The 19,795-nt window shown below is 38.9% G+C and overlaps 1 long non-coding RNA gene across 1 annotated transcript in view; it reads right to left on the bottom strand.

Annotated features, from left to right (window-relative positions):
* Window positions 1–19,795, bottom strand: part of LOC135313171 (uncharacterized) — a 359,101-nt gene that overhangs the window by 196,472 nt on the left and 142,834 nt on the right. Inside the window, exons 2-4 of the long non-coding RNA XR_010372793.1 lie at window positions 11,199–11,346; window positions 10,107–10,230; window positions 9,797–9,868 (exon numbers count right to left, since the gene is read on the bottom strand). This is a non-coding gene — a long non-coding RNA (uncharacterized LOC135313171). The remainder of the gene's footprint in view (window positions 1–9,796; window positions 9,869–10,106; window positions 10,231–11,198; window positions 11,347–19,795) is intronic.

Below are 19,795 nucleotides of genomic sequence, written 5' to 3' on the forward strand. Positions count from 1 at the left end.
TATCCTGACTGTAGGATATTTATCAGAATATGTACCCTATTCGATATGTATCCTACCTGAATGCCGGCATTCAAAATTGAGAGATGGAAAAGAACCTCTATCCTACGAGCATGTTTCCTCTGCCAGAAACAAACACAGATTGATATTTTCTTTTTGTTTTAGACAAGAGCACTCCCTCTGATCATATTCCTTGGGTCCTTCATTGCTAATAGAGTACACAGAAATGTATTTGAGGCCTTTACTTTCCTTTTACCTTGCCCTCAGATATTTAAAATCTTTTTATCTTTATTTCCTTTCCCCCTGTTCCATCCTTACTTCACATTTATATAACTTCCCTTCAAAGCTCCCCAGTGTCTCCATCTCATCTTAGGTGTGTATCTTGCCAGTTCCATCACATAAATTACTTCTAAATTCCATCGCAAAAGCTGCCCACCTAGTAACAAGAAATTCATTGTTTTCTTTTTATTGCTCTCCCTAACTTTGGAGAAGGTAAATGGAAATACATATTTAAAAGTATTCATGAGAGGCAGACTATCAGTCTCTATATGCATTTCTCGCAATTCATTTTATGTTTTCATTGTGTGCTTCCAACACAGGATTTAGCTTTGACAAATGTAACTTCAACAGCTTACTTCTCCTAAAAAAAGATGATAGGAAAAAGTTGGATTTTTTTTAACAGAATAGAAGCTATATACTGAAACCATATGTGATGTTTTTACTTTGGAGTGTGTAAAGATTCCGAGGTTTTAACTGACATCAATTCACATACACCGTACAACATGATTTTTTTGCTGTGAATATTGATTTGAACTAGTTGCTTATACAGACTCACTTGTATTTGTCATATTTTATTTGTTTTGTAAAGAAGTCTTGGGAAAGCAAACAGTTCTTGGTTGTGTGAATAACTGATTTTTCAGTTTGGCTGAAAACAAAAAGATAATTTGAATCTGGTTTTTTTTCATTTTTAATATTTTCTCTCTTGAATATAAGTTTTTAAAACATTCCTCAGTTAGGGAAAACCAATGAGATTTAATAATTACTCTGAAAATCATAATACCTAGGTGAATGAATAAGTGGGTGGGTGGCAGATCAGACTTCTATACCCTACGCCTGTGAATGGCCAAGCATGCACTGAAGTTAATGCAGGGTTATTAAAGGGATACTGAGACAACTACAGAGCTCTGAACTGTTATATCTTACAGGACCAGGCTGCTCTTTTAGGATGCAAAGATTCATTCAGCCACTAAACCTGTGTTTTTCGTGTCATAGATACACTCCCCAAGCTCCGTAAATCCTATGATTTGAGGCACGGGGAGGGGGGGAGTAGAGAAAGCAAAGGAGAATATTTACTAGAATTTCTTTGCTTTTCAGGAAGTTTTACAAATATGGATCTGAACATTTATGCTTAGCAACAATTTTTAAGGATTTGCTCACTTCCTCTGGATTCAGTGCGTTCTTCCCATGACTTATATTTTGGAGGTTAACTAACAGAAGCCGGAGCCAGGGGTAGCTCAAGGCTATCTGAAAGGCATGTGAATAGTGTACAGGAGTTTGAATATGAACATCTGTGAATTTTCGTTTTACTCTGAATCTTCTAGACTATGAAATTGTCCTTGTTTGGGTAACATGAGAAAAGACCTCCACTGGCCCTCCACTCTTCCGCTCTGGAAGAGTGAATCAGGTGACAAACAGGAACCTACAGAAAGCATGGGGAAACTGGACAGCTTTTCAAAACATTAATGATGACAGCTCCAATTTGAAGGCACCGAAAAAAAGAAATACTAAGTAAAGAAGTTAATTTTTATTCACAGCATTCTCACAAATTAAAGGTTAACACCAGGCAGTGCAAGCTCACTAGCGGTTGCCAGCTCATATTTAAAACATTGTCACATCAACTTATTCTTTTGAGGTAATGTCACTACACTCACCCTACACAGAAATGTTGCATATTTCCCTTTGCCATTTATTCAGCTTTGTGGCAGTAATTAGTAAAGGACTGTGATTGACTCAGAGAAAAGTGAAGACATAAAACAGGAGCATGATGTGAAATGAAATTTCTGTTATCATATTTACACCTTCCTCTTATGCTTTGCTATACAAGTCAGAACTAGGAGGAAAGACAGTGGAGTTTTTTTAGGTTCTTAATAATCTTTCCCTCTTTGTTTCAATTTTGCATTTCACATTGGAAGTTTTTTCTACCCTCTGTCCTTTTTGCACTCAGTTGCCTCTGTTTACAGCAATTTTCTTCTATCTAAATATTAGACTCTGAGTTCCCAAAGCTAGCTAAAAAGCTCTTAAACGTCCCTTGAAGCTACTTCTGCTGCAGCTTTCTGCATCCATTAGTTGTCCTGACACAACTATTCTTTGACCATTAGTGAAATGATCAAGCTCAGAAAAATAATTTCAAGAAAGGTTATTGTTATTTCTTTTCGTTCTGTTTTAGCCATATAAGCACAGCATAAGTGACTGATCCAGCATATTTTAGAAAGGAGTTCAGGAGGTCATATGAGAAGGAACATTACACCAGAGGTGGGGTTTGGCAGTAACCTCCAAAACTAGCTTTATTCTCAGAGATTTTAACAGGGAAGCTCACTTTCCAACTTAAGTTCAAACTGCTTCGAGTATGAACTTACCTCCCTTTTTTGCTGCTCTTTCCACCAACCCTGGGGCTTCCATGAAATGAAACATTAAAAATAAACCCAACAAACTATGCAATTTACAGGAAACAAATGACTTGTGATTCACAGCCTGATATCCTGCCTCATACTTAATTGATTCCAGTTAGGCGTAGCAGGACAGTAGTATTCTGCATTTTATGGCCTAACAGAAATGTCAGCCATCTGTTTGCACCTGCTGAAGTTGCTACGGATAAGTACTACAAATCCTGTAAGCGTCTGGGCCTGGATTTCCATACCAAGAAAGTGTTTTTTATTGATGACTGTCAACATGAAGGCATTGATAACTGACGCTGGAGACATGTTTGAGAGGGAATGCTCCTTCCAATATGAACAACACAAACATTTTCATCTATACCTAACCTTCAGAAGGACTGAACAGACATTTAGTTCTTGCAATTTTGCTATTAAGTTATGGTGAATGATCTAAAGTGTAGAGTCTATATTGCTTTGGACAGATGGGAAATTAGCATGTCATAAAATTCATAAAAAAGTGGTTGATGATGCTCTCTGTCTCAAGAAAATAATTACATAACGATTACCTCCTTTGAGAATACCAACAGACTAGTTTATCTAATAGCGAATTTTTAGAAGTTTGATATCCTTCAGGTAAGACATTTTGTATTGTCAAGTTATTCCTTTAACTTAGAGCTTTAACCCTTAGCTTTCAATTTTTAGATGCTTTGTGTAACTGAGCACTAGTGAAATCCAAGTTAGGAATCTCATTTCAAATATTTGCTCTAATTTAGAAACCGATTATTTTCTTTCAACATTTCGTAGTTAAGATGGTTAAAAATATGTACAAAAATATCTTTTTCTTAATAGTCCTCATTGTTCCCATGCAGCCTAAAAAGGTTGCTGGGTTCAGCAAATTCATGAAGACCTTTGCCATTGTCTTTAGCAAGTCAGATACTGATCACTATAAATAGGTGGTTAGAAAACAACCAGCAATGTATTTTCTGGGCTAAATAAAAAGCAAAACCCAAGCAGTTAGGTACAATACTTACTCCTGAGTACAGGAAATTTAGACCACTAAATCCAGCTGAAATGCCTGGAAAACTTCAGTATTCATCTTAAAATGTACATTCAGAATGAAAACTTAAACATAAAAATAACCCTCTTTGGCAACTATATACCACAACATTTTTGTTTGCTTTCTGTTCCAGTATATGTCTTAAATATTTGGAGGCAGGTCTAAAATGAGGGACATGTAGCATGGCCTGACTCCATATCTGTGGAGAAGACACTTGAGCATAAGGGCGCATGAGCTAGCTCATCCTTTGGGAGACCAAGGTCTCGGCACGCTCCCGCGGGACAGTTTAGACCCAACCATTTTATTGAAATGGACTAATTCCAGAAGAGCCGTTCTTTTGCACCTGTGCACTTTTCACAGTTGAGCTTTGAAGCCAAAGAGAGGAAAGTCCATAACTTACTTCATTGCAAATTTTGTCAGGTTGGTTCAAATCAATCTCATCTGCAATTTAAACTAAAAAGGCTAACTTTGCAATGAAATAAATGATCGATGTTTATGGAGTTCTGTTTAGGTTTGCTGTCTACCAGCTTCGGGAAACTATCTAGTAGCGGAGGGATAGTATAGGTTGGTGAACTAAGACAGCACATGCATCAGGATTCTCCTCTAGAATCCGCAAGCTTCCTGTGCTTGCGCTAATGTTCCGATATTAAACTGCAACATAAAAATAATTTTATGCGCCCTGGAATTACAAATACAGAAAAAATATCTGCAAGCCCGAAGTTTAAGAACACTGGCGCATGTGAGGATTTTCATTAATATATTATGAATTGTTAGCAATGCAAAAAAGTTAATTTAACTTTTCTATTTCTTTCTCCCAGAACTCTTCTGTTCTAGTGTACCAAAGATGATCATTATACCTTTCAACTTATTCATAAAGCTAAATAACATAACACAGAAAAGACAATATATTTGACATCTCCTTTGTGCAAGAAATTCAATATTAAAAGCTGCAATGAATTAAGTAATTCACCTGAGAGTGATAGACCACAAGATATTGAGGGGGTCCAATTACAGAGAAATTTTACAGCAAAATAAACCTGGAGAAAAAGAGAAGGTTAATCATATAAAACCTATTTATTTGCATTCTCTAAGACTTTTATTTTTATTTGGAGAATGAGAAAGTTACCCTACAGATGTTCTCCTTTGGAAGGTGGGAGCTCCCTCACCACTTCTCGGAAAAGCCCTCGCAGTGGCTCCAGTGAAGCCTGCAGTAGGCTGTCCTTGAACACTAACTATGAAAGCAGTAAAAAATATCTACCTGATTTTCGTCTGCCTAGAACTATCCATCATTTTAACATAATATAATCAATTATTAGAAGAGTTCAAATAGCGAATAGTCATCAGAAAATGAGGGATAAGGAAAGCTGGCTGGCTCAGATCAGATAGCACAGTTGGGGATTAAGGAGGGAGGGAAAGGAGTTACCGTATGCAAGAAGCAACAAAGTGGTTTTATCAGAGAACCGTTCCCTGCCAGAACAGGGTGGGGGAGTCACTCACCCTCTTCCTCCTCTGCTCCCTTTACGCTGAGATCTGGAATGCTGCCAGATCCCTGCCCTGTCTCTTGTGCAATGTGCTGGAAGGTGGGATAATTGTGTTTTGCTGGGTAAGACCGAATTGTTTTCTGTGCTTCCCTAACAGGACAAAAAATCAAGGGCGACCTTTGGCAAAGCGCAGGTCTGCTTCCAGGTCACAAGAGCAGAATCCCGGAGAAGAGCGGGAGGGCTGCTGACAGTCTCAGAAGTGAAACCGGTGGTTTTGCCACATGCTGTTCAGCGTGCTCAATTTACAACAGGCATCCTTGTGTAGGAGTAGCTGTACACCTCGGCGAAGCCACGTGCTGCGAATGCCCATTCTCGGTGCATATCACAGCTCTCAAGCACTGGCCCTAGGCAGAGGGGATGAGGATACTCGTGAAGATGAGCAGCACGATTCACACATTTCTGTTTCAAGATACATTCATCTGGGAAGCGGGGGAGATTCTCAGCTGAGATCTCAACAGAAAGAACACTTTTCCAAACATCCTTTTCTCTCAAAGCTTTCTGAAGTGCTCAGCTTCTCCACGTATCTCTGGTTCCCGCGTTTACTCAGGACACAGGCACTTTTTTTCCAGGCATACAAGAGTGACTAACAGTGCAATGAACTTACAGCTGGTCATCACCACTCCCGAGCTGGAAGTTATAAGCCACAAAACTCAGGTGGCAAAATGGAAAATCAGAAGTGATTTTTCTGCACCAGTGCAGTCAAATTAAGTCAAAAAGGTGTAAACCAAAATGCAGATTTGGGTATTGTGGTGTATGGGGACACACCCAGTTGCCTATTTTATGGAAGTAAACATTTTCCACGTGGGATTAGTGGCTCCTAAGATATTTAAATTACTCCAGCTCTTTCCGAAAGGAACATGTGACTGTTCCCTCAGCTGCCTTGAGATCTGGTAGGCACCGTAAGAATGAGGGACCAGATTAATGATCCAGATATGCTGTCACTTAAACTAAGGACTCTCACAGTACAGTCACCTTAGACACACAGGTATATAAACACACACACATCGAAGCTTCCCTAAAGATTGACAGATTCTGTCAACTTTGCATACACAGATGACATTCAATCCATTATTCCATCCAGTTCCCAAAGGTCTCAGTCATTCAAGATTTATATCTCAGGTTGTTGATGGAATCCACTTTATTTCTGGCACTGAAATACCGAACAAGGAAATTGGAGTTAAGCAGTTCACATAAATATGAACCTAACTCTTTGGAGAAAAGATTTTGTGCCATATTTGCATTTAGCTGACAAAGTTCAAGGAAAGCTATTTCTATGCCCATTTACTGGTACAGTCTATGTGATGGTATGCTGAAATAAGGAATATAGGCTGTCTGTAGGATGTATGCACCTCTTTTGATCATATCTATGCAATGACTACTCAAAGACCATCCTCATCTTGTATCACAGATTTTCAATAGTTAGCATTTCCAGGAAAAACAATTCACTGTTCAGGGAACTCATATGTGAGAGAGAACTGTATACAATTCTCTTGATGAAAATTCCCACAGATTCCTGCCAGCTCCAAAGAGTGAAACAGAAGATTTTCAGGACCCATGGCTTTTAGAAGCTCAAATATTGTTAACATTCTTTATACTCAGGAAGGGCATAAGACAACTAAGCCTGACTTAATTATAGGTTATTGATGTATTTGTTACTGAGAAACAACAAAGGTTTTTCAAATTCATGGTCTGGCTGTATTTTGTAAAAAGATATTTATTTGCCTCCTTTAGAAAGGCTTTAAAAGGAAGACTGAAGTTCCTATGATTTCTGTGTTATAAAGCCTTCTCTTTTTTTCATGTGACTAATATCTCGAGCCGTTTTGTTTCCTGACGAGACAGTGCAGCAGAGTCATTTTTTCATGTGGTGAACATACAGATGCGTCACCTGGCATGGCTTTGCTAGATGACCTCTTATCACGTCCAGATGCCGGCAAGCTGCTCCACTACCAGTCTCTCTCCGAAAGTAACCCATACCAGCAGCGGTGATGAACATCAGGAGGACTACACAACTTATCAGTCTGGAAATCAGCAAGTCACAGAATCACTGGTCTTTCATGTAGGGGAATAAATATCGGAATTTTTATGGTGACTTTGATTCTCATTAAAAATTAGGCTATTTCTCATTACTCTAGAGATATAAGGGGGAGAGTCTAAATAAAGTTTAGTCCCTTGTAGGGCCCAGCACTAAGATCCTTTAGTAGTAATGATATATATTAAAAAATGAATTCTGTTTTCATATTCCTTCTGTGTGTACCCCTTCTAAAGAGTTCGTAAGTAAAGGTAATTTTTTCTTCCTTCGGATTATTTCCCAGAACAGACTATTAAAGAACGACAGAATCACCAATACTCAAAGCAAATGAATGTATACAATATATGCATGTCACTAAATTTAAGCATTTGTATTAGATTTAAAACAAAAAGGCAGTTTACTAACCAGATCAGTACAAAAGCCGTTTCTGTAATCGAGTTGGCACCAGTTCACAGAAAATATAATTTGAAAAGGTTCACATTTAAATGAATCTTGCTTTTCATGCTCAAATGTAATTCCAAACTCCTAGAATGAGGTATTAACCCTTCATTCACTTCTATTTAAAGAAACTCAGCACTGAGCTTGAATAACCTTGACTGTGCTTACTCACCAAAACATAAAATTAAAGAAGAAAACAACCTTTCCTCCCTGTATTGCAACCACTTAGAGTTCTAAGAAATACCAACCACAAATAGGTGGATAAACCTACAGTTTGCAGCTAAACTTGCGCCCTTAGACTTCATCCTGGGTGAGATAACCTAATCCCTGCCTTTATTGATTACATCTTCAGAAATGAGCCGCTTAACCCCTTCCAAGCAGCGTTTGTGCCCCTGCACTTGGGGAGCCAGACAGCTCAGGCAGGGACAGTCCTAGTTCCCCCCTTACCCACCTGAACAGAAGAGAGGGTTAAGCTCTCTTCCATCCATTTAGGGCTCTGCTCCAGACAATGCTGACAAAAGTATTCAAAATACAGAGTTTTTCTAACTCATTGCCATCCCGAGGGACTCAGCTAGTCCAAGTGAAACTGAGCATAAGGGGAGTGCACAGGGAAGTCACATATTAAGCCACTGCTTCCTACAGTCAGACAGAGCACTGGAAAACATGTGAACAAATATAGGCACGTCCTGGTTTTGGCTGGGATAGAGTTGATTTTCTTCCTAGTAGCTGGTACAGTGCTGCGATTTGGATTTAATATGAGAGTAACGTTGATAACACAGGGATGTTTTAGTTGTTGCTAAGTAGTGCTTACAGCAGTCAAGGACTTTTCAGCTCCACAAGCCCTGCCAGGTGTACAAGAAGCCGGGAGGGGACACGGCTGGGACAGCTGACCCCAACTGGCCAAAGGGATATTCCCTGCCATATGGCGTCATGCTCAGTGTATAAACTGGGGGGAGTTGGTTGGGGGCCAGCGATTGCTGCTCGGGGTCTGGCTGGGCATCCGTCGGCGGGTGGTGAGTGGTTGCATCACTTGTTTTCCCTGGGCTTTGTTTCTCTCTCTCTCTGTTTTCCTTTTCATGACATAATAATAATAATAAATATTATTATTATTATTATTTTGTGTTCTTATCTCAATCGACAAGTTTTCTTACTTTTGCCTTTCCAATTCTCTCCCCAGTCCCACTGGGGGTGGGGGGGTGAGCGAGCGGCTGGGTGGTGTTTAGCCGCTTGCTGGGTTAAACCACAACAAGGCATATAAAATATGTGTAGATGAATAGGTACCACATATACAGAGACATAGATATACATACATGTGCATACATACTTATACAAACTCACACGTATTTGTGCCTATGTGTCTTTAGATACAACCTGATCTGCCTGGAATCCTGTTGTTCTGTAAAAACCATAGGAGGAAACGGAAGGTAGCTTCCCGTAAAAATGGCTCTCCATGTTCAGCTGGGCAGGAAGATAAGAAGCCCAGCATGATTCGTAACTTTACTTGCCACCTTGCCCCACAGCAACCTTGCTATGTCATGAGCCCTGAACTCAAAATCCATCAGGAAGAGTGATATATGCCCCCTGCTCGCAGCCAGAGCACGTACCGCAAGACACAAAGGTTTATCCGTGCAAATACGTTTGCAGAGTTAGCGGTACGTGGGTTTTCTGTGAACTCTATCCACGCTGGTCCTGAGTGATTTCCCACACTGGGGTCGAAGGGTTCTCACCGCTTCCTGAATGGTCAGATTTCTTGTATGAGATGTACAGTTTGGATATCTATGTTTCAAAAAGCACCGAAAAACGCCCTCGCCGGGTGCTGCCCCAGTGGCAGAGCGCACCCGCGCTGACCTGCGGCACAGCCACTGCTCCATGCGGGCACGGCAGCGAAGGCAGCTGCCAGCCACCGTGGTGGCTCTTGGTGCACTTGCTGTGCTCCCATAGGCTCTCTTCATTCTTCAGACCTGCTTGCCTTATAACTTTTTTAACAGGGTGGTACTCCTCATTAGCAGAGCTTTTGAATTACTGAAAGGCTGTGTAACATTTAATTAGTCTTTATCTTTACAAGTAATAAAACGAGTACCTTTTGGTAAAAGAAGGCAGTCTCCGGCGTGCTGCTGGGTAACAGCAAGTTTTTGATTTTCTATTCAAACAGCTATCAAACAGATAATAATTTTAGCTTCATTATTTGGTTAATTCACATTTTCTTAAAAGAGATGTGAGAGCAGGTTTATAAATATTGCAACAAAGAAATCTGGAGTCAACAGTAAGGAGGGGTTTCGAAGCCGACAGACGAGAACAATACTTGTTTGTATTACCTGCAAACTGTTTGGTGTTTGCTGGTTTCATTTAAATAGAAATATTCAAGAACTTCTGATACTTTTGCAATTTACCTGTTGATTATTGACACACCACGTCTTTGCTTTGAATAATCTTCATTATTATTGTCTCATTTTCAAATATTGGAGGTCCCCTTCTGTTTTTTAACAGATTTTTAGACTTTGTCAATCAACTAGACTGCAAAACAAAACAAAAAAATACAAAAATAACATACATTTAACAGTTTCAAATTCCATTCAAAATTCAAAATTCAAAATTCAAGACTGGCTTCTCCCAAAGACGTATTGCTAAAATTTTCTTTAACCACCAATGTAAGTTTGCTCCCTCTGATATGACATCAGAGGTACCTCTGGTACCTCTGATGTCATATAAACTGGAGTAACACCTTTTACTACATGAAAGATATTTTTGATTTACATCAGTAAGCAGCAGATCAAGAGGAACTCCTTCACTATTGTCCAGTATCAGTACCTGTATAGAAGCACTACAGGGAAACCTATAGTGGTCAGCCCAAGAATATTTAGTACGTGAAAATGGTTAGCATGGAACTTGAGGATATTTTCTTTTGTGAGCGAAAGTAGTATTTGGGTGAAATATGAATATGTAACATTAAGTCTTGTGCTATAATCACTTTACCCTTTTTTTCTTAAGCATTGTTTTGTAAACAAAACCACAAAATTAGAAAAAAAAATTTTTTTGTAGGATACCAGATTGAGGTTTTGATACTTCAATAGTGCAAATAAAGTTGAAGTACTGCAATGAATGGTTTAAGAATTCAGAAGTTTTCTAGAAGTTGTTCACATCGACAATTCTCCCTTAACTGAACATTTGCTGCTACTCTCTCCCCATTTATCCAGCAAACTTGTTCCAGCCAGGAGTAAGCAGGTGACAGTTTTAACTCTTGCAGCCCAGAGAACAGTAGCTGTCCTGCCCCGGCTATGCTTTTGACACTTGTGACCTTGTCCCTGCGTGCACGTGCCACTACAGACCATTCGCTTGTCGTTACTCAGTGACAGGGCTGACTCCGTACCAGCAGACACGGCAGCGGGAAAATGCCGAGTGGTTTATGGTTGCCTGGGTCTCAGCCGAAGCTGGAAGCAGAAAGGAGAGCGAGGGGACTCTACCCACAGCAGGACGATACTCACTGCAGATGTTCCCCTGGCTCTTGCCGCTCTGCAGGGGGGGCTGCAGGTGCTGCCTCTGATTCCGTACTTGTCCACTGCCCCTCCAGCTGAGCAGATGAGATGCCTTTTCTCCTCACAAGTGAAACCTCAATCTCTCGTTATAAAACATCTGCAAAGAGAGGTGGAACAGAGGTTAGTGGAACAGAGACCTTTAATGTGCTGCTTGGGAACTCTTCTTTCTTCTTTTTTTTCTTTTGAGAGAGTCAGCCTGATTCATTTGCTACAGGTTCTGAGGGTACAATAGAAAAGAATTTCAGTAGAGAAAATGTAACCAATCCATTTGGCATTTGAGTTTAATAACTGTGAAATATGTAAACTGTACATAAGCTAAAGTAGAGTGGGGTAATCTCCATTTTTGTCACATTTCCCTGGAGTCACACCACAGATCACAACTACAAAAACCAAAAGTACCCTCCAAGACACACATAAAATAGATCCATATACTCACTACTATATCCTTTGGACTCAGCCATGCTAATTCATAATCCCGACTGCAGGATTCTCTAATGTTCTAATGATCAGACTGAATAAATGCAATTAACATCTACTTTATGCGACAGAATAAATTTGATCTTGTCTAATTCAGCTTTTCAATCTAGCCACCATTCATGAAACTGAAAGTTTGTTTCATTGGACTATTTGGTGCAGAATAAATACTACTTTGCAAAGTAATGTGACATGAATAAATATTTTGTAACAATAAAAAAGAGCGCTTTGCTTGAATAAAGAAATAGTAGAACACTTGTCTTTCCAATATACTGAGATGCCATATGGAAAACAAAAGAATTTCCAGAAATCCCTTCTGGTGACATATTGAGGTCAATGTGAGTCTGTTTCTGGCAGTGTCAGGATAACATTTGCAAACCCTTAACTTATGGGTGTTGCAGCAAAAAAAATGACTGATCATATTAAATAATTCTCGTAGCTAGTCCTGGTCGTGTAGTACTCTTGGTAATGCATAGTATCGCTTATCACTGCTGCTCATTTTGGACTACTTGGATGACAAATGTTCCCTCCACCATATTGCTCGTTGGAGAACAGGTAATCGATTTGAGTTAACTCTCAAATATCGGTTTTGGTTTTTACAAGTGATCTTCCATTTCCTTTTTGACAACTCTTTTGATCTGTCCGCTCCCCTGCTCCCCTCGATTTTTGATGCAGACCTTAAGGTTAATATTCCCTGGCACAGTAAAAGCAGAGTATATGGCTTTAGTTTCCTTAGGAAAAGAAAAATTAAGACGACATGCATGGAAAACTTAATTATGTTGCTTTCTGTTTGACATCGGATAGCTTGTGCGTGTGCCCAGAAAATGTTTCCAGCCTCAAAACCATTTCAAAGATATTAAATGGGAAATTACTCCCTGAAATCAGTATTTGTAAATGTGCAAAATGTGAAAGACGACTCTGTAGTGCAGAACAGAGTTTTGATCAGTATTTGGTGTAAGAGGGAATTATGTCATCCTGATATGTACTAAATAAAATACATACTAGGTAAAAAATGCAGCTAGGAGTATAACATATCCAGAAGTAAAAGGCGAAAAATTATAAATGATGCAATTAAATTTCCTCTTTAAAAATCTCTAATTGCTCTACTTCTAAATGGAATGACTTGTCTAAACAAAGCAAGTAATTACTGCCTTATGCCCGCATGACCTGGAATAAATAAATGATATTAATGACAGGTGAGAAGACAGAAATAATACTACACTGTTGACACTGATCTCTCTACCTTTGTTTTGTTTTGTTTTAAAATTAAAAAAAAAGAAGGGTTTACATTCTAAATTATAGTGACAAGCCTTTTCTTTGCATAATGTGGAGTGACTCATAAAATGCAACAATGTACGGTAAGAAAGCAAGCCATCAGGATGAAAAGGAATTAATTTTCACTGTCTCACTGTATTCACTGAGGCAGCCTCAACAGTTTATTCTGTTGGTTGTTTTTTTTTCCCCTTTTCTGGGTTCTACATTTACACAAGTTCAGCATCTTTCTAGCTGATGAAAAAAGAATGTGTAAAGGGAACGTTTTATTTCTGTTTAAACATAAAAGATCTTTGATACAGGGCTGCTTTTTCTAGCCTTTGGTCAATATATGCAATAAACAACAGCTGACAGTCTTGAGAGGTTATAGTAGGCTCCATGTTTCTAGGATTTACTAGAAAACATTTCCCTTAAATTCACACCTGCAATAGCTTATTTTTTAATCGATAGAGATGGCCAAAAAAAAAAAGACATTATTTTTATTTTCTAGGCAGTAAGGAGATAACAGGGACTATTTTAATATGAATAAAGTTTTATATATATACACTTAATATATATAAATACAATTCGACCTAATTAAATGTCAAAAGAAATCTGAAAGGAAAGGCAAGATAAAACTTTTATGAAGATATACGGCAACTAGTACGCTACTAATGTTTGTTAGATTTTTAAACCTCTCCTTTTGTGAGAGTTGTAGGTCTGGAGGGGGAGGTGGTCGCTTGTTCCCTGTTTGTTTGGTCAAGGTTTTGCTATCGCTTTTCCAGCGTCCCTGTTCTCATAATTGGAAAAAGCTTAAATATACACGAAGTAATATGGAAAAGTTTAATGAAAATGAAAATAATGCCTGGTAAAGCAATTTACAACTGAAAAAAGGTGCGAGAATATTGGCTTCCGACATGCTGAACAAGTACTAACCAAAAGAATCTTGAGAAATCTGCCTTTTTAGCAGAAGTCTGCCTTTTAGCTTAAATATGGCTCAGTGCAGAAGATGAAAGTTCTCAAGAGCAGAAAAGGCACAACGTAATTTTACAACTAATTATTAAAAAAAAAGACACAGTTAGAAATACGATTACTTCCTACCTTCACCTCAGGATCATTACTGCCAAGGTAGACTAATAATGCAATTACTTTTAGAAGAAGTTCTTATTTTGCTGAATTAACAGAAACCGGTAGATGTACAATTTAACATGCAAATTGAAAAAGGGGGTTGTAGAATTCTGGCAAGAATTCCCCTTTTATTTGTGTGTGCTCATTATTTTAAAAGGAATCTAGATACATTTCTTCAGCTTAACTAATTCTTCTTTCTTTCTGTCAAGTAATGGTTTCTCATCATAATTGCTACAAATTGAGATTTCCAAAATTGCTGAAGGGAGTTAGTGTTCAATTCACTGTGAAAGCCAGAGGGATAAGAGAGTGTTACACTGAATTTGAAACACACACATACACTCACACTCACACTTTGAAATAATTGCCACCTGGATTTTAATTAACCCTTTCTATTAAAAGACTTGGAAGCCTTTCTTAAGTATTTCAGATTAAAAAAAAATAATCATATTTCGTAGGTAAAAAGAAATCGCCATCTAAGATGTTCAGATTCTTATGGTAGTTCTCATACCTGAACCTGTCTGTTGAAGACTTTCAGTATTACCACTTTATTTTAGATTGTTTTAAAATATTTAAATATTCTAAAAACAACTGAGGTATGGCATAACTTTTTAAATGTTATATGACACTTGAACCATACTATGTTTTAACTAAAACAGACTTGAGGTCCATTGTAAGATAATTTCTCCATTATAAACATTTTAAAATGTATTTTAACTGTGTATTTGTGTAAAAAACAAAACCCTTGGAATAGTTTCACAGACATGGAATTGCGTTGGGACGATTTTAGAGATGGGAGGATCAAGAGTTACTTCTAGCTTAGGTATAAATGTGAATAAACTGTTACTCGAAATATGGCAGTCAGGCTTTAGTCCTTGCTTTCCCTATCTAAGAGTTTTTCGTTCAAGCATTTCATTTCATTTTGTTCATTTTAAATTGGAGCAGATGATGAAAGTTGAGATTCCTACATTCCAGCTTGAATTATTAAGCACCCAAGCATAAGCACTCATTTCTTTTTCCCATTAACAGAAAACCTGTGGGTTTGACCTGAAGAGCAGGCCTAAGGTCCATAATGTCAGACACTTCATTTTTTTTTGGTATCTGCTGATACAACATAATACCGAAACCTCTCTATGCATCAAGGTTATTAATGAATGCAATGTCTGGAGATTGTTTTGAACTGCCTGCTGCCATTCTGACTGGTATTTTTACTGTCAGCTTTCCAACAGAAAATGCTCCTGGAAAAGGTCATACCATTTCTTACTCTCTCCTTAACGCTCAGAAGTCCATTCGGGGTTACTGCTGTGGGAGAGACAGGTAGGGAGGGACTTGTTTTCTCTCCTTAAGATACGGGGTATAGGGTTCTTAAAAAACACACCTGAAGGAAGAGGTCTGCTCTGTTTTTCTAGATTAAGCCCAGGACTGAGTTGAAGCTGATGCTCACGCATCCTGAGGGTATTTTTTTAGTCAGTACTTTTTTTAAGAGCGTGCCTGCACAAATGTGTGGAAGCACATACAGCAGCGTCGATGTTCTGGTTCTTCCGTATGTCGTTAAATGAAAATAGTCACTACTGCATTTGTGGTGAAGCTCAGTCTTGGATAAGACATCTTTAAAAAGTTAACAGCCTGTAGCCACATGCGGTAAATCTGCTCAGTCTTCTACAGACAAAGTTTTAATTAGATATGCTTCAAAATCAATTTATGGATACCTGGGGAATCTTCTGATTAAAAAGGAGGCACCTGTGGAGGTCAGGTGCCTCCAAAGTTCAGCAGTAGTCAAGTTGGATTTTAGGATTACAGTTAGGATTTAGGTGTCTAAATTTCATCTTCAGGCATCAAGTCACTTCTTTTCAAAAATTACTATGCGGACGAACCAGCCCTAGTTATACCAACAGAAAGAATTTTATGAAATATGCCCTCAGCAACGAAACCTTCAAAGTCATGAAATTTATGAATTTTCCTGCTTGGCTTAGGTAAAGGCTAGAACCATTTCAATCAAATGGGATAAATATTTGATCTTACTCTGCCAGGTAAAAACACGCGTCACTGTAATTTGTGCTTTCAAACCTTTCACAAAGTACTTTACTTTCAAAAAGTGTAGTGCTGTAGCTTCACTGTCTCTGCCTCAAGGTGTGCATTATACTACCACCTTTCTGCAGACTCATCATCATGCGGTTAATACGAAGATGATGAAGCAATGGGAAGTAAAGCACGAAACCTTTAATAACCCAAGATATCCACAGAGTCCTAACAGCACTCAGCACCACCATGCAATTGGTGATATCACCAAAACCAGTGAAAGGCAAATTTAAGATTTACTATCTGTTGTGAAAACCAGTTCCAAGGTTTGCAGCTTTTCAGTAGTTACTATGCTTAGACATTTTCCCTTTTTCTTACTTTTAACCATTTGGTATATATTTTACTGCCTCACTTTACTATGATCCGATCCTGCTTGATAGATGGTGTTAGAATTCTCACAGCTGTGGGATATTTTCAGGCCAGAAGGATGACAGGTCCGAAACTCCTCTTGAAATTCTCTCCTAGTGTTTTCAGTGGTCACAGGATGATGTCCCGGTAAAAGAAAACTACGGAATCACATATTCAGAGGTGCCAAAGGCCTAGATCCTACAAAAACATATCTCATTGATTAAAAGCGTAAATCTGAATTTCTGAGAATGATTCATGTTGCCGTAACTTTCAGCAAGTTAACAGATACGGCTGCAAGGATACATACAAAAAGACCTTATCTCCCTCTCTGACCATTCTTCATGCTGATCGACCATAAAATGGCTTGGAATTGGAAATTATAGGGCTACATTAGCGGTCGCAGGACTGTGTTAATTCACTACTTCTCTTCAAGCTAATTAGCTCTGCCAAGCACCTTGAGTACTGTCCAAGCATAAGCTACTGATAATACTTATTTTATATGAAAATACTAGTATGTACAGTAAAAACAGGAATCACTTCCATGTGCCCCAGAGTCTTTTTATAGAAAAACCCATATCTTCACCATTGAGTTCAGGGTCCTTTTGCTGTAGATCATATCCGTTACAAGTATAACTGGGGAGTGCCAGCTACTTCATGTATTCGTAGGAATCTAAGAAGTAATGTTCTTGTCAGTAGGAACAGCAGCTCAATTCATCTTACTGTGCCCAATCACAACCTTGTATAATAATGTTGTGCTCCCCCAGAGAGGAACAGAATGTTTCCTTTTGTCTTCATTTAGTGTTTGCCATTTACCCTTTATAAATAATATGCTGCAGTTAGGAATCCTCATACTGCTAAAATTAAAACATTGTTTTCCTTTTGGCATCCAGGGATCTGCGAGACAACATGAAGAACTGGTGCATGTGACCCTTTTCAACAAGAAAAAGTTGAAAGGCTGCATTTTAGGCTTGGCTCCTAATTTGCCTTTTAACAAACGACACATTTGTCTTCTACTGCACACGCAATATTCCTTGCTCCAGCGATGTCCCTGCAATACCTGTGGGGAACCTACAGCAAGGGAAGAGGGGACTTTGCCATAATATATCTTACTCTGAGCATGCAAAGCTGTAGAGGTGGCTGCTGCAACCCTGGCAGCCTCCAAGGAAATATTATTCATTATGTATTTACAGTTATTGGATTAAAACTTTGTAATGTGCTTTGTTCAATTAATAATAATACAGAGCGGAATGAGCTATGAAATGCATTGTGCCTTTTAAAAGATCTAATATAAGAAAAGACAAGCAGTTTGTCCTAATGAATGCATCTAATTGGTGCACTTTATTATAAAACACTGGAACAGCATTTTTCATGAGGCAGTTCTATTTGTAACAGGCTGTCTCCAGCACGTCAGGGTGTAATAAATGTGCTGCAGACTAGAACTGCTGATTAGCATTTCTGGAAGCCCAGGAAGTCAGTGGAAGTTGTTTGCCATTGCAGAAAGACCTTCTGAATCCTTACAGAGGGACCTGCAGCACTGTGATCCATTAGGGATACGCTTACCTGACTGACCTTCTGGAGATCTCTGCTACCAGCCCACCATATGCATGCGCTGCTGCAATAACTGAACAGCCAAAACAACAAAGAAATGCTCCTACTTTGTTGTACCGCTGGCGAGTTCCACAGTGTTGATATACAAAAGAGGCTTTCAATAAATACTGTCTTCAACAAAGTAGAGTTTTCACAGCAATAACTTGAGACAGACGTATGGTTTATGTATGACTGTAACTCACTGTCCACATCATCCTTTGTTCATTTTTGATGAATGTAAAGAGGAAGAAAGAAAGGATGCACATGCAAGGTTTCTTTTGAGTTCTAAGAAGAAGCAAAAAGCCCTAGAGGCACTTCTGAAAGCAGACCTTAAAGCCTTAGAGGAAAACAGTCAACAGTCAATATTCTCTTGGCAAGACCCATACATGATAGCGTTCAAGCAAAATACTTTAGATAATATCAAATCTATGCACAAATCAAATCTATACTGAAGAAATAAAAGGCTATGAAAGGAGTGAGCTTTGACCCAGGATTCTTTTGTTTGCGCTCTCAATAACTAAAAAGTAGCTTTTCAGGCCTTTATTTCCCCCAAAAAGCTGTACCAGTAAATACAGCCAATTTTATTTTCTTGCTTTTGAAATAGAGGATACCCAAGAAAGCTGCCCTTGGAAAAATAAACTTTATCCTTTCAGGCTCAGGAGAGAGGCTCCAGTCCTCAGATAAGGAAGCCCTTCAGTCTCATTTCCCTTCATATTCACCACTGAAAGGTGGACCCCGCACTCCTCGCTGGGGCTCGCGGTCCATTAGCCTGAACCTGGGAAACACGTCTCCCAACTTCATGGTGCTACTCAGCCTAACTGCATTAATCTGCCTTAATACATTTTCCTATAATAAGATGGATCCACCCCATTACTTCTACTAATTTATCTGAAAGAACAGAGGCTTCCACGACGGTTGCTTGGGAGCTGCCCTGGTATCTATTGCATTCAAAAACCTGCTGATCCTCTCTAATGTAAAGGGATAAATTATATGGCCATATAGAGAGACTATGACCATATATTTACCTTCATTAATGCCCCTGTCCCTGAGAAAGGCAACTTTATGATCCGGGAGTAGTTAAAAAAAGGTCATGGGTTACAAGTAAACACGCTTTGTATGTATATTTCTGTTAGGAGTCTAAGATAAATGTTCAAATGAGGTAAAAGAAAATAGGCATCAAGCAAGCATAATCATGCTACCACCTGCCACCCCCTGTCAGACAATATACAAGCTGATTGGCCTCAAACACATCATATTATGTTTTCACACCAACCGATGCTTTGAGACCAAACCACAGGGAAGTTGAGTGGAAGTTTTGGATAGCGTACACATCCCAGGATTTGGCTCCTGGGATGAGTTTGGAAGACTTTCTCTTCATGTCATTGTCTCCTCATGAGGCCCTGGGGCATACATTAAACTCCCACACATTATTTAAAGCTGTTTCCTCTATGCTCAGATCCCCCATATAAATTTGCTTGTAAGACAACAGCCCTTACAGATGGTTTGGCATCACGGGTCCCTCAGGAATCATGATTTCATGAGGGAAATATGTATTTCAAGAAAAAAATCCTTTATGAGAATTCCAGAATTCTTTGGAGACTTCAAAGTCATGACTGTACAATGCTATGTGTATGGCCTCTTGACATTCAATAGCAGCATGGAGAAAAACAAACCAAACCAAA

Source organism: Phalacrocorax carbo, chromosome 4, assembly GCF_963921805.1.
Source record: "Phalacrocorax carbo chromosome 4, bPhaCar2.1, whole genome shotgun sequence".
NCBI lineage: Eukaryota > Metazoa > Chordata > Aves > Suliformes > Phalacrocoracidae > Phalacrocorax > Phalacrocorax carbo.